Source organism: Theropithecus gelada, chromosome 11 (assembly GCF_003255815.1).
Source record: "Theropithecus gelada isolate Dixy chromosome 11, Tgel_1.0, whole genome shotgun sequence".
Taxonomy (NCBI): Eukaryota; Metazoa; Chordata; class Mammalia; order Primates; family Cercopithecidae; genus Theropithecus; species Theropithecus gelada.
Genome location: NC_037679.1, coordinates 122,232,807 through 122,248,892, shown reverse-complemented (window position 1 = coordinate 122,248,892; position 16,086 = coordinate 122,232,807). Strand labels below are relative to the sequence as shown.

Genomic DNA, 16,086 nt, shown 5'->3' with positions numbered 1-16,086 from the left:
GAAGAGCGATGTGTAAGACAATCCACCAGAATGTGAGAAGAAAAGACTACAACGCATCAAATAAGATACTTTTAGGTTGTACTATCCTTTGAAAAGTGCCATAATCTGTGTTTTATAATGTACGTAATGTACTGTTATAATCATATATGTATCAAATGTACAGATAAATATACCCATACTGAGGATGCATCCTCAAAAATGTATTCCTGGTAGAGGTGAACAATCAAAAAGTCTGGAGACAATCAAAGTTAATGAGCAAATTTATTTATTTTAACTTAACATGTTTCAGCTTTCTTTCATTTCCAACCAAGAGACTTCTGAAATGTGCTTAACACATATTTGGTACCCAAATACTTGAAAATGCTGAATGCAGAGACTAACTCTTTATGGGTCCAGAGAACAGACAAATGAAAGTTAAAGGTAGGCAGATTTCAAATCTGTATGAAAATAACTTCCTAAAATTTAGGTCTGTCCACAAGTAATCACTGGCTCTCCAACTATAAATTTCCTGCTATTAGAAGGGTTCAAGCAGAAACCTGGTTACCATCGATAAAAATTCTGTATTTGTGAGGTAATCTATGCAACAAATGTTAACAGAGTGAATATTAAGTGCTAAGAATCATACAATGAATTAAACTAAGTCCTTATGTCCTTGGATATCACAGTTTAATAGAAAGATAGACTTGCAAACATATATTTAGTACACAATATATCTATGCAACAACTGAGAAAGATAGTAATTTACTCTCCATGGGTGAGGATATCTAAGTTAAATACTATGAATAAGTAAAAGCCAATTTTCCTGTTCATCAAAAAAGATAAGCACATTCCTGGCGAAGACACAGCCAAAAGGACAGGTTTATAAAGCACATAGTATAACAAATCAAAAATACCACAAATAATACAGAATTATTGAATGATAAGGTACTTATGGTGGGAGAATAACTACAAATGAAGATACTAGATAGGTGGCTAGAAGCAAAATTATGAAGAGTCATGATAAGGAGTTTGGGAGGAGGCAAAGAACAATAAAAATAACTGTCTTTTAGAGTGTACTAATTTGTTGCAGACACATTCCTAAACTCTTTAGACACACTATCACTTTTAATCCTTAGAAAATTCCTGTATCACCTCCTCTTTTTCAACAAGAAAACTTATGCTAGAGCGAGATCAAGTAATTTACCTAAAATCAATTAGAGGCAAACACAGAACTCATTGAAGAATTCTGAAAAGAGAAATAAGATGTATTTTGAGTAAGTGACATGCATAATGGAAAAAAATGGCTATGAGGCAATGTGGATAACAATGTGAAAGTAGAATAGGCTAGTTTGAGGGAAATCTATGCAATAAACTAATAATCCAAAGTAAGAGGTAATAAGGGAGTGTGAATAAGGAAAAGGAAAACTAAAGGATCCCATCAGTTTCTACCTTCAGTAAGTGGGAAGAAAAACCAAGTTTGGGTGTAAAAAGGCATAAAATGAAATAAATGAGGTGTAGAATAATTAGTTTAGGCTAAGGCAATATGGACATACTTGAGTTTGAGGTTTCAACAAAAGACCAAAAGGTAAAGATCTAATAGGAAGTTGACTGGAAAGAGGAAGAGTTCAAAAAAAGAGGTAGAAATAATCGCTAGGATAAACATATTCAGAAATCATCGATATACATCAACAATTTTAAAACTGGCCAAGCAAAGTAGAAAATAAATATCCATGGTCATCCATGCAGAAAAATTCCAAAAAAACCTATGTAGCTACTTCACTATCAAGAAGGTGGAAAATAACTCCCCATCAAGTGTGGTCTGCACATAGTGACTTCATTGCAAAGAGTACAATACAGAAAGAGAGAAAAAGAATAATTTTCCAGTGAAAAAGCCTAATAAAAACCACCTTAGTCAAATGATCAAACATCAACAATAAGTCACAATAAGTTACAGCTTAGCAATGATAAGTTGATCGTAAGTACCCTTGATACAATGTGATGAAAATGGCACTTCACCTCTATGCTCTTCCTCCTAAAAACCCTAACCCCAGTCTAATCATGAGGAAAAACATCATATCAATCTCAGCTGAGGAACAATGTACAAAATGTCTGACCAATACTCCTCAAAACAGTCAAGGTCATCAAAACCCAGTAAAGTTTAAGAAACCATCACAGCCAAGATGTGTCTGACTAATACTCCTCAAAACTGTCAAGGTCATCAAAAACAAGTAAAGTTTAAGAAATTGTCACAGCCAAGAGCAGCCTAAGGAGACATGACCACTAAATGTAATATGGTAACCTAGACAGCAACCTGGAACAGAAAAAGGGCAGTAGATAAAAATAAAGGGAATATTAACACAGTATTGACTTTACTTAACAATTATGTATAAATATTGGCCATTCATTTAAACAAATGTACCACAAAAATGTAAAATGTTAATAAAAGGTGTGAGGTTTATGAGAACTCTCTATATTATTGTCATAATTTTCTATAAAGATAAAACCATTCTAAATAATGTTTATATTTCTAATTAGACCAAAAATAAAACCATAGAAAACTATTACTATTCAAGGGATAAGTAGAGGAAAACAGGTCAGTAAATAAAACTTAAGAGGCATGACCAGAAATACAGAAAGATACAGACAGGTCTAATATATGTCATAGAGGTCAAAGAGGATAAGGAACAAATAGAATCCACTGAATTTAAGAGGTCACTGGGAAAAGAAGTTAAGAATAAAAGGTAAATCACTGTTAGTTTATGATGCCTTATGAACCACGACTTTATTATTCACCCAGTTAAAAATCTCATAAAAGATTCTCCTAGTTTCCAATCTATTAATAGTCTTCCCTGTAGTCACAACCATTTAATTGCCAAAAACCTACATCATTATGAATCTTCATTCACAAATATTAGATGCATGAGACAAAATACTTCCATGTGGAAGTAACAGAATTCCAAAATCAAACTGGCTAAATCAGTAAAGATGTATAACTAGTATCTCATGTAACAAGAAGGCCAAAGGTAGAGCAGTCTTTAAGTACTGCAAGTCAGAGCTTCAGAAATTCTAATTCCCTTGGCTCTGGACTCCTATATTTAGCTTCATCCACAGGCTGGAAGCAAGATGACAAAAATATTTTGAGATTACGATCTGCCCATCCTTAAACCCGCTGCCAGTAAAGAAAAGGAATTACTGTGTTTCACTTAGACTTACCAGAATCAATCCTAGAACTTGGAATGAGGTCTCCTTTCTCTGAGTCACATAAAGGAGGGTTAGATGCCTAAACAAAACAGAGAATCTGTTAGAAAGGCAGTGGGAGGCTGGATGTGGTGGCTCACGTCTGTAGTCCCCACACTTCGAGAGGCTAAGGCAGGCCAGATCACCTGAGGTCAGGAGCTCAAGACCAGCCTGGCCAACATGGCAAAACCCCGTCTCTACTAAAATACAAAAATTATCCAGGTGTGGTGGTGGGTGCCTGTAATCCCTCCCACTGTAATCCCACTCTACTCTGGAGGCTGAGGCTGGAGATCACTTGAATCCAGGAGGCGGAGGTTGCAGTGAGCCGAAATCATGCCACTACACTCCAGCATAGGCAAAAAGAGTGAGACTCTCTCTCAAAAAAAAGCGGGCAGGTAGTGGGGAAACGGGTAATGTTAAACAGGCAGTCGACAGCAGCCAATACAGAAGGTTCTTATTTGCATGTTTTTCTAGCTTAAGAACTTTTAAAAATTACCTCAACATGATGAAGAAGAGACTCAAACAAAATAAGGGCCACACAATTTCCTTCCTAAAATAACCAAATGACAACCTCAGATACTATCACTACTGTTTTACAGATCAAGGGGGAAAATGGCACATGAATTTTTAAGTCTTCTCTCATCACTCCAATTTTATATTGCAAAAATACAATGTATTTGGATATTTTCAAACCAGAATCTTGTACCTTACACTTTAAACTTTTATTTTGTTGGAATAGGATGAGAAGAGATCCCAAGGTAGCGGAAAGAGCACGAAACTTTGGCATCAGGGCATGGGGCTCTAGTCCTAATTCTTCAACTAAATTACAGCATTTTTGAAGATGGTCACCTAATATCTAGGGTCTAATTTCCTCCTTTCTTAAATTAGTAAGTTAGGAGAGATGATCTCTCAAGTCTTATTCCTGGTTATTTCCTAATTAAAAATAATATTCACTTGTTAGCTAGAAAATTTATGCAGACTATTTACCGTTGTAATTCTGCGCTAGCCAATTCCTAAAGATCCATTCCAAGACTATGGGCTGATGACATACGAAGCTTTTTCCTACAAAACTTCACTTTTACAAAAATTTTCACTGTGGCCAGAAATGTCAATAGCATGATGTTACAACTTCTGAAATAACTCAAGAATTTAATTCAATTTCTCTTTAAACCCAAGTTCATTATTAAAGGTTTCAGTGTACCTACAGATGCAAACCCTCCGTTGGACAGGAAAATGGAAAATGACAAAAACTGAACCACTTTGAAATTCAATTAACGACAAGATTTCTAACCACTAAGCCTAAATGAGGAAGAAGACGAAAATCAAAGCACAATGAAAAAGCTGGAATCACAAACAAGTCACAAACAGAAATGGAAATTTCTATACAGAGAAAAAGAAAAGGCGAGGAAATACCCCCTCAATAGCAGTATATAAGCCTAGAAGAAATTAAGCCTAAAAGTCTCATGAGCTTCTCTTTGAAACTATTGATTTACACAAAATGGACAAAAATAATTTCCAAAAAAAGGTTGGTGACAGTGAGAAACATGCCCTTTGGGAACCTCAGGTTAATAAATTGTTGGTAAAGCAGACCCAAAACCCATAACTTATGCCAACTGCATTATGACCTGGAGTTGGTTTTTCTCAAAATTATTAATAATGAAAAATACTTACACAGGATACACATGTATTGCCAGGAAAAAAAATGCACTTCTTTGAAACAGTTTTTAAAACAACAAACCACCCACAAAAACCACATGGGCACAAAATGAAACGATTCTGGTCACTGATTTGTGGAGCACTTAAGCATTCCCCAAGTAAAAGACTCCACTTTAGGCTCTCTTTCTGAGACAAGCAGACCATCCATGAAAATACCTGATTGAGAACTACCAAGGAAACACTGCAAACATACCTCCAACAGCCTGAGTTTCAAGAGAAATAATTTTCTCCAAGGAGAATCTTACAGTTGTAAGAGCCTACTTCTTTTAAAAAGACATTTCTTTTCCTCACAGTAAGACTCTAGATAAAGCTTAAAAATTGACTCTGAAGATAAAATAAATTAAATTAAATCTAACTCAAAAGTGCTTAACACTACAATAGTATAAGTTAACATATCCTAGAACTGATTTTGCATCAGTAGCAGCATCACTAATACAATTACTCAATTTATCAAATTACATAATAATAGCCTAGTATTACATCAGATATACCATATTGAGGTAAGTTTCAAAAGAGAAAGGAAGAAATATACAGGAAACAATATTGTTTACGAGACAGGCAAAAGGAGAAAGCAGGAAATGAGTGGCAGGTAGTTGCACTGGAATGCTAGAAGCTAAGCTAGGTACACTGAACAGGTAGAGACTTAGAAAAAGGAAGCCAAGTGAAACCACAGTCAGGCTAGCATGTAGCATTGCCTAGAGTATAATGCAAAGATGACAAAGAAACTCATTTACATATGGAAATATCAGACAGGTACTAGATACATTAATAGAAAGTTTATCTCAAACCTCAGCATCACCAATTGTCCACCTACTCCCTTAAGCAAATAAGCAAAAGATCATTTTTAAACATGGCTTATATTGTCCCTACGAGAGATAAGAACACCATAAAACCCAGAAACATGCAAGAGCTACAAGTTCACCTTTATGTGCAAACACAGGCTTCATCATGCTTTCCATTTCCTGACATATTGCCAGTAAAATTAACTAGGTTTTTTCCCCCTCTACTTTGGTTTTACGTAAGGTGCTGACTTTATCCTTGGATAGGCTGGCGAAGCTCACCTTGTCAGACCGTGCATAACCTTAAAGAACACATATAATTTCCAGAAGAAACAAGAAGAATGGAAAAATAGATGAGTTCACAAAAGAAACAATTTTAAATTCTATGTATCTATAGTCTTCAATCTTTAGAGATGATGTTACTGGTAGTATTTGTTATCACATATATAAATCCTACAACGACGAAAGTACTAAGAGCCACCTAGGTGCAGTTGTAGCTATCTTACACAGTTCCAACACAATGAAAAGGATAATAATGCCAAGGATGAAGAGCCCTAGGATTGTCAGCTCCTCAGAAAGAAAACAGTTTTAAAGAATGACCAAATTAGATCCACTGCAGAAAACGAAAAGGGAAATCCTGTAACTATCCTGAGGATCTCTAACTAACCAAACATAAAATTTGTACACCAAAATTCATTCTATGGTAAAATAACTGTATTCTAAGTAGCAGCTGAATACCATGATTTATTATGGATACAGAAATAAGAAATGCCTGGTTTTTCAAGGCTTAGTAAAAATAGCAAGTGAGAAGTCTAAAATATAAAAACTACCGAAAAATACGGTACATATCCCTAGTGTATAAATTTTATGCAAAGATTTACAGAAAGGGTGATGAGATTTACCTTATAAAATATTATAAAAGATGAACAGAGTAAATGAAAAACTAAAACAGGTACTTCCTATATATCACCAATAGCTTACTCACAGACATCTCACCAGCACAAGCACCACCACCACCACTGCCACCCCTGTGGTTCCACACTGTGGTTACTTCAAAGTAAAATTATGATAAAGGTTGAAAGGAAATATAAATTACAGTATACAGATAGCATTTTACTTCCAACCAAAGTGGACACACAAAGACCAGATTTAACCTCTAGTTTCTAAGCAACTAGAAAAATGAACAATAGAAGAGAAAAAGCAACTAGAAAACTGAACAAAAGATGTACAAGATGAAATAATGTGCAAATACTAGACAACAGCACAAAATTGTGATTCCCAAAAGAAAGGAAACAAGGTTATAACTGCCAAACTTACAAACTGGAGTCAGTTTCCAGGCCAAAGTGTATGATGGGAGAAGCCAAGTAAAGTTGACCTCTCACTGAGTTAAAGGGGCAGAGTTAAGAGTTCACAAAGCAGCTAGAATTTACAAGTCTAAGCATCTGAAAATTAGAGCTCCAGAGACAGAAAGGTCTTCTCAAGTCTTAAATTGAGTTCTAACCTATATACACGTGGGAGAAAATTACCCAAGGACAGGAAAAGAACAACAAAAGTGAGTGGACAGACCATCTGGAGCTCACACATAGCTGGCAAGAGTTTGTATTCCTATCAGTCGGAGTGGATAAACCTAGTAATATATGGAACATTCAGCTGAATGCTCAGGGGGGGGTATCTCTTTAGTACTGGGGCTGTATTAGACCTAAACAAAAGGCTGCTCTGGAGCCATGCTAACAAATCTCAAAAGTAAGCCTCAAAATAATCAAACTGATTGCTAGTGACACAGGAAAGAGTCAGAACAAAATACAAAACTATTTAAAATAAAAAAATTCAGCAATCAACAAAAAAAAATTCAAAATGCCTGACAGCCAATAAAGAATTAACAGTCAAATAAAGAATCAGAAAACTATAACCCATAACCAGGAGAAAAATCACCTGTAGAAACAGACACAGAAATGAGAGAGATGGAGAGAATCAGCAGACATAAAAGCAGCTATTATAAATATGTTTTATAACTTTAAGAAAGTAGAGAAAAAATGGTCATGATGATGAGAGGCATGGAAGATATAAAAAAAACGAAACTTACAGAGAACTCTGAAACAAAAAATATAAAAGATGAGATTAACAGCATATTAAACACTGTGGAAGATCACGAAGTTAAAAAAAACAGCGATAGTAACTATTTAAAATAAAGTACAGATAGGAAAAAATACTGAGAAAAAATGGATAATTTCAAGTGGTCTAAAACTTGTGTAACTGGAGACCCCCAAAAAGGGAAGATACAGAAGAATTTATTTTTTAAAGTATGACTGAAAATTTTCTGAATTTCATGAACATTGTAAAACCAGAGATCCAAGAAGCTAAAGATAGCAAGAAAGAACAAACATAAAGAAATCATACCAACACACATCATAATCTAATTACAGAAAACTAATATAAGAGAATATTTGCATTTAGGCCAGAAGAAAAAGAACACATTACTACAAAAGAACTAAAATAAGAATAAAAGTAGGCTTCTTGCCAGAAACCATGTAAACCAGAATATAATGGAGATAATGGAGAAATGTCTTTCAACCTACAGGGGAAAAAACACATGGCAGTACAGACTTCTTCGCCCAGAGAAAATACCTTTAAAAATTGAAGAGGAATTTTCTTTTTTTCAGATAAACAAAGGGTAAGAGAATTATCTGACACCAGACCTGTACTAAAAGAAATATCAAGGAAATTTCTTCAGGGAGAAGAAAGATAAAACCAGATTGAAATCTGAATCTACACAAAAGAAATTAGGAGTCCCAGAAATAGTAAACAGGTGGGTAAATATAAAAATTTAAAGATAACTGAATATATAAAGCAAAAATTTTTTTAAATGTTGGCTTTATAGAATATGTAGAAGTAAACTGCGTATCAATAACACAATGAGAGATGAAATAAAGGTATGTTGTTGTGAAGTTCTTACACTGTACATAAAATGGAAAAATACTGATAGACTAATAGGTTAAAGATGTATATTGTAGATACTGAAGCATTTAATTAATTAATTAATTAGCAAAGATATACACCTAGAAAGTCCACAGAGGGTCTAAAATGAAATCATTAAAAGTAAAGCATCCTCAAACCCAACATAAATCAGGAAACAAGGAAAAAAGCAGAAGGAAAAAAAGGAAAACAAATAGTAAAATGATATATTTAAATTCAACCATGAAATGATAATTGCATTAAGTGTAAGCAGTCTAAACGACTAAATTTAAAAGCAGAGATTGCAGACTGAATGAAAAAGACCCAACTGTATGCCACATACAAAAAAAAAATCACTTTTACTATGAAAAAAAATTAAAGGGCTGAAAAGATACACCATGCAAACATCAACCAAAAGAAACTTGAAATGCCTATATTAATATTATACAAATTAGAATATTAGAGTATAAAGGGAAAAATTTCATAATGACATAAATTAATCAAGATACTATAATATTCAAATGTATACATATCTCATAAGCTTTGATGAACTGTACTCTTAAAAATGGTTACATTGGGGGCAGGGCGCAGTGGCCTAAGCCTGTAATCCCAGCACTTTGGGAGGCTGAGGCGGGCGGAGCATGAGGTCGGGAGATCGAGACCATCCTGGCTAACACAGTGAAACCCATCTCTACTTAAAAAAAATACAAAAAATTAGCCGAGCGTGCTAAGGGAACAAGGGAACATTTTGCAGTCATTAAATATTCCATATAATACTGTAGTGGTTTCTCATATGTAAGTATTTGTCGAAGTCATCAAATTATATACTAAATATTGGTGATTTCCCTTTTTTTGTCTTCCAGCTTGAGGAGTTATTGGTGATTTTAATTGTTTATACACCTCAATTAAAACTGATCTTTAAATCACTACAATATACAAAAAGAAGCAATGAAAACGTGCTTTCTGTTACAGACTTTTATCACGGCCTCTATGCTTGTCACTAGTGCTAAATCCCTTCCTCTAGCAGGAATGGGAGTAGAAAGATCACAGTAGACCAACAGTCTAATGGGCATTCCCTTGAAAGGCCAGAGAAAAAGTTGATCTCTTAGGCAGAACTACAGTTGCTACCAAAATCAAACTGGGAAAGGAGTAAGATATTAGGGGAAAAAGATGTGCAATGTGTATGTAAAGTGTCTCAGGCAGGTAAGCTTGAAAAAAGGATATCTAAAGGGATCAAATACAGAAGATGGAGGAAGTGAGAACAGAGCATGGAGTCACCACACTAGAAAATGAGTGAGACTGGAATAGGAGGGGACAGTTATAATAGGTAAACAGGAAGACAACCTTAGATGATAAGAAAAGGATGTCACCTATGTCAAGATTTTTTAAGCTCTCTACAGTAAACTAGGCTGCCACGGATAGTGAAAGTTATCAGGTTCTTCCAAATTATAATCATCTTTCTGCTTAGTAAAAGTCTGTATCTTACTTTTAATTTGAAAGTAAGAGCATACCACCACCCTGCATCCAAACGAAAGCCTTATTTTTTTCAGGTAGTTACATAAAATAATGATTACATACAGTTTTATCCTACCCTGCCTAGGGTTGCCTTCATCATGCCCATACTTACTTCTCCCACTCTGCTGTTGGTAATCTATTCCTACCATGAAATCCTACAGTCCTTTCACAATTTGGCTCAAATTTACCTTTACAGTCTTATCTTCTGCCTTTCTCCAGCAATTCTAAAAATTCTGTCCCTTTGTGGCACAGAAAAATAGTTAATTAATGAATACTTAGTATCTTTTGATTCACTTACTGACTTCAACTTCTCAAATACACGGGAAAACATCTGAAGGCTACCTATAAAAATGAATATAAGATTGAGTAGTCAGTTCAAAATTGCTGTTTCGGAAAATTTCCTAAAATGTTTCCAAAAGCTACGTATAACTCAAGTATGTTCAACTAAACTTAGCTTATCTGCAAACAACTACCACCCCAGGATATTTAAAGGATATAATGAACTAAAAATTTCAAATCTGTGTGTTTACATATACATATATTCTGTGTTTACATGTACATATATTCAATTATGTATTCTAATCTGTTCTAGAACCTCTGCTGTCAGTACCACAATACTACCATCTTGCTCATTTTTGCATATTTCCTAGTAGTATGTTAAGAGATTAGTTTGGGATATAATTTCCTTATCATGAGGGAAAGATGTGTACACTATGGGTAACAGGGAAGCAATAGTAGTAATGTTCATTGTTACTGCTGACTAGTATTGTACGAATGTTCTGTAATTCCTTTATCCATATACTAGTTGATACATATTTGAGTTCTTTCTAATTTTAAACATTTTCTGACAGGTCTTTATGTGTAAGTGCAATTCTCTGAAGTGCTGCTTCCTTTATCATCATTACAAGTGATTCCCTGATGCTTATGATATTCCCTGATGTTGATATTCTAAAATGCTAAAACAAAGAATCCCTTAACATGAAAGTAACATTCTATTTACTTCCCTCACAATGATTTTCTCTCTCCTGAACAAATACACTTAAAGCCATCAAGAAATTTCAGTTTCATAGATGAAGAGAGCAATTATAAGAACACTGCTCTCAACAATTGCTTATTACCTTAAGAATGAATAAAAATATATAACTATATAAAAAGAATGCTACAGTTTATACACACACACAAACACACACCCCAACTTCTCTACATACAAAACCAGTTAATGGTGTTTTATTCAATTATCATAATTATCTTCCTCTGGGAGAGGAGACAAAGTCCACCAGTTCATTACATATAAGTTCCCAAAAAGATGGCACAATTTTGGTTAGCATAATTGGATTATGTGATATTTTTGAGGCACTATATATATTTTATTTTACTTACTGAAACCATGTTAAAGTAACTGAATTGCAAGAGAAATACGTATGTGCTGTGCTTAGAAAATGACTATACATTTTCTGAAGATAAGAACCAACAAAAGCTTGCCATATAATCCAACATCAGAAACACAGAGAAAGGACTGTGGTGAGAGCTGATGAACAACAAAGAAAGCTTAAATGATCTGCATAATTCCAGACCTCAGCATTGCTACACAATCACAATGGAAAGAATGTGTGGCAATTAGACAGCTTTAAATGCTGAAAATATACAAAGGATCATTCTTCTCTCCTAAAAGTTTTGATCAAAGAGGAAATCCTAGAGTCTTCATGCTAACTCATTCTTAAAACAACAAAACAGCGACGATTAAGTACTACTAAGTATTGCTATTAATGGGTTTCTCTTCTCTTTTTAATTTAAGCAGCATTATTCAGCATAAGATTCTATTTTAAGTATATTAAATCTTTCCCCAGTATATCTGATTAACATTTTAGCCCTCAACAGGGAAAACAGGGGCATAATGACTATCTTCTATAATCTAAAATGGTAATGTGGTGAAAATTAAAAAGATGTACCAATTCCTGAGAATTACCAAATATATTGAAGCCAAAGCAGGTATGTGTCACTGTTGTTAAATGTTCATATGCTTGACAGTGTACGTACACTGCTTCTGTCTGTGTCTGGCTTTCTAAAATATTTACTATAAATTCTGCTTGTACTAGGCATTTTAAGCATTTCATTATTTTTTTCATCTTCCTTTTACATAGTATATAGTCATTTATTTCTTAAGTTGCCTTTGGGATATCACAAACAATAAAGGCAAATTATGAAGTAAGCTAAAGACCACTCTTCTTAATAGGTACAGTGGTAAGATAATCCTACATTATTTCAAAATTTTATTAGCTTCATATTTGACATTATATCATGCCAACCACAAACTGTTGGTTATACTGGAAGAGGAAATAATCAACAAATTTTCTACTTTTTTGGTAAGTATATTAATCAGGGTTCTCCAGAAAAAGAGAACTAAGAGGAACTCTCTGTGTATATAAATAAAGAGAGAAATATTAATTTCAGAAATTGGCTCATGAGATTATAGAAGCCAAGACGTCCAAAGATATGCAGTCAGCAAGCTGGAGAGCTAGGAGAATCGATAGTGTTAAGCCTGACGACAAGGAAAGCTGATGGTGTAAGTTCTAGCCTGAGTCCAATGGCCTGAGAACCAGAAGAGCCAATAGTGTCAGATACAGTCCAAGTACAAGAGAAGACTGGCATTCCAGCTCAAGCAGTCAAGAAGAAGCAGTTTCTTATTACACAACTGTTTCATTCTACTCACATATTCAATTGGTTGGATGAGGGCTACCCATATTAGGGAGGAAAATATGCTTTACTCAGTCTACCAATTCAAATGTTAACATCCAAAAATACTATCAAAGACATACCTACAATAATGTTTAATCAAATCTGTGAGTACCCTATGGCCTAGTCAAGTTGACACATAAAATTAAGCATCACAAGTCCACTTGGCACACATCTGCATCTCCTCAAATCATATTTAGTCTCCAAATAAAGAAAATAACAAGGTCATAATTTCACCTAACGTGATGCAACTGTCCTGACTACAACTGGAAATGTATTAGCCCCTTTCCAAGAAGAGGAAGTAAAGACTTTGAATGATATTTCTATTTTCCTTGATATCCTGTAAACACTAGGATGTAAAACTAACAATACTTAAATACTATTATATATAGTCAAACTATCTTATATACATGATAAGGGAATAAAAGAGGAAAGAAAACAAAGATACTTTCTACATTTTATACACATACACATAAACATAACAAAATAAGATGGAAATACACATGACAATTACAGGCCTTGTTTCTGTATTAATAGCTAGTATTAATAACTATCTTCTTCCACTTTCTATTTTGTATTTGCTTTGCCTTCACCAACCACCTCATCTGGTTGTGACTGTTTACCCAGTGGGGTGACCCTAACTTTCATTCCTGAAGTATCTGGGCCATAGTACTCCTGCTTGGGTTGGGTTGTTGTAATTTTCCACTGACCGAGACATCCTAAGGGATACACTGTATTCCAGACATACTCTACCCCCATTATAGAACAGCGATCTAATTTCTCATTGGTAGTTAAGATCAATCAGTCCAGCCAGCACAGTAACTCTGTTCTTTGCCTGCTGATTCAGAGATATGAGGAGTCCAAAGTGACCAGGCTAGAATCTTAACTTCCAATTCAATTGAATCATTGTTTTATCTCCTAGTAAAAGCATTCCTCCATCTGGAACTAAGATCTCTGGGTCATCAAGGCATAAGTTCACAGGAACAGGAAGCAAAAATTTTGTTAGCAAGTCACTAGAAGTAATAGTGACTGATGCCACTCCTTGATTCTTGGATCTATGAATCCTGGCAATGGAAGAAACACCACCATATATTGGAAACTGATCCAGCATATACACAGCCTTCTGGAGAATCCTGCACCAGCCTTTCAAGGCGCTGGCACCATAATTGAGTCTTCAAAAAACCATTCCACCATTCTATCAAGCCAGCTGTTTCACTATAGTAGAGACCATCTTAAGACCAGTGAATTCCATGAACATGGGCCCACTGCCACACTTCTTTTGCTGTGAAGTGAGTTCTCTGATCAGAAACAATGTTGTGTGTAATATTAATACTATGATAGTAGATAAGGCATTCTTTAAATCCATGTCTGGTAGTTTTGGTAGAAGCAATGCATGCAGTGAAGGGAAATCTATATCCAGTGTCTACTCCAGCAGGAATAAGAACAAAACACTGTCCCTTTCATGATGGGAGCAAATGAAGAAAACAAAGTATAAGAGCCTTTTATAATTCCCCAAGCGGCAGAATCTCTGCTAGTGAACCCACAGCAATAGATTTGGTCTAATCCAGCTTTATGTTCCTTCTGGCATTATCCTATACCCTTAATATCCATTATCACACATGTTCTCTGGACTTTTGTTGGTATAAATAGAAAATTCAGTATTTCTTTCGGAGTGTAGTACATGTCTTCATGGGTCACACTTTGTGCCTCATCTTTATGGGCCTACTAAAACCTGAGTGTAGTTATAGGTCTAGAAACAAAGAGGAAATGGTGGGGAGGGGTCTTGAGAATTGTCTTGCATGGCAACCTCCTCAGGGAAAGCCATTACGGTTTCCTTGGGCAATGCAGAATTAATTCCCCTGGAGGGGTGGGAGGCGCAAAGGGGAGGAGGATAAAGAGGCCATTCCCACTAAGGGTGTGGAGGTCTCTTCAATTGGCAAAGACGACTCATCAGAACTTAGGGATTCAAAATCCCCAGCTTCATCAGGGTCTTCCCATACATCCCCATTCCAATTTTCAGGATCCCATTCCTTCCCAATCAATAACCTCACTATAACTTATTTGTTTATTAAAACTCTTAAATAATTGACTGTGAGGTCTTTGAAGACCTAGAGTGGCACTTACTCCTGTATCCCCTCAATGCCTAGTACAGGCACCTGAAATGCAGTCAGGACTCAAAGATTTCTATTAAACTGAATTTTGCTTCTCAACATATCTCAGTTCTCCATTATTTAACTTTCACAGACTCAGTTTTGAATTAGTAAATCTTTGCTTATGCATCAATCAAAGGTCTGCTAGTAGTGCCTCATTAATAAAAAACAGACTTGTTCACCAAGGGAAACACATAAATAACTAGTTTGCTCACATTTTCCCAAGATGATAGAAAACATGTGTTAAAGAAGACTAAGAGGGATTCCATACTTCCATATTTGAGTCCTTGTGGTTGAACTGCACCTAACTTAATAGAGTGACAAGACTGAAAACCTAACTCAGGGGTATGCGCCTGTAAAAGAGCTGAGTCTTGGTCAATTCCGGTGGCCGTATTTCAATCATTCACATACTGCTGAGCATTCAAACTGTGTTCAAATAAGGCAAACACCAACCTGTAAACAATCAAGCTGTTCTGTACCTCACTTCCCATTTCTGTATGTCGTTTCCTTTTTTTGTGTATAAATCTTCTTCCACCATGTGACCACACTGGAGTCTCTTTGAATCTGCTGTGATTCTGGAGGCTGCCCGATTCACAAATCATTCATTGCCCAGTTAAACTCCTTTAAATTTAATTTGGCTGAAGCTTTACTTTTAACAGATAGTGTCAGAAGCGGGATCCAAACTATAGCTTCTAACAACCCCCAGGAGCACTGAGTGAACAAAGCAAGGTACCTGCAGGACCCATTTGAGTCCACTGATCTCAGTGTGGCTGGGGATTGCAGTAAGTTCTCTTTTGGATTTCAGAACTCCATGGATTTGTGTTTTGAGCTCTCCAAGTATCTTTTGAGCAAATTTCTAATCCAAACTGGGTTTGGAAGTCATGACAGAAACTGGACTGGGTCCAGGAATGGATTTAATTCAGAAATTAACTGGCTAGGGTCCAGTTAGAGGCCTCTTACATCTGACTGGGTCAGAAAGAAACTGGTAGCAAACTGTAATATTGTAGGGGTTATAAAATTTGGCA

General features: G+C 35.4%; 1 protein-coding gene across 10 annotated transcripts in view; it reads right to left on the bottom strand.

Moving 5' to 3' along the window:
* Positions 1 to 16,086, bottom strand: part of CCDC91 (coiled-coil domain containing 91) — a 398,587-nt gene that overhangs the window by 359,559 nt on the left and 22,942 nt on the right. For 3 of the 10 annotated variants that reach the window (XM_025403285.1, XM_025403278.1, XM_025403283.1), the window contains one exon: positions 3,193 to 3,259. The exons of the other annotated variants lie outside the window; for them this stretch is intronic. The gene's annotated coding sequence lies outside the window, so the exon portion shown is untranslated. The remainder of the gene's footprint in view (positions 1 to 3,192; positions 3,260 to 16,086) is intronic. 10 annotated transcript variants of the gene reach the window in all.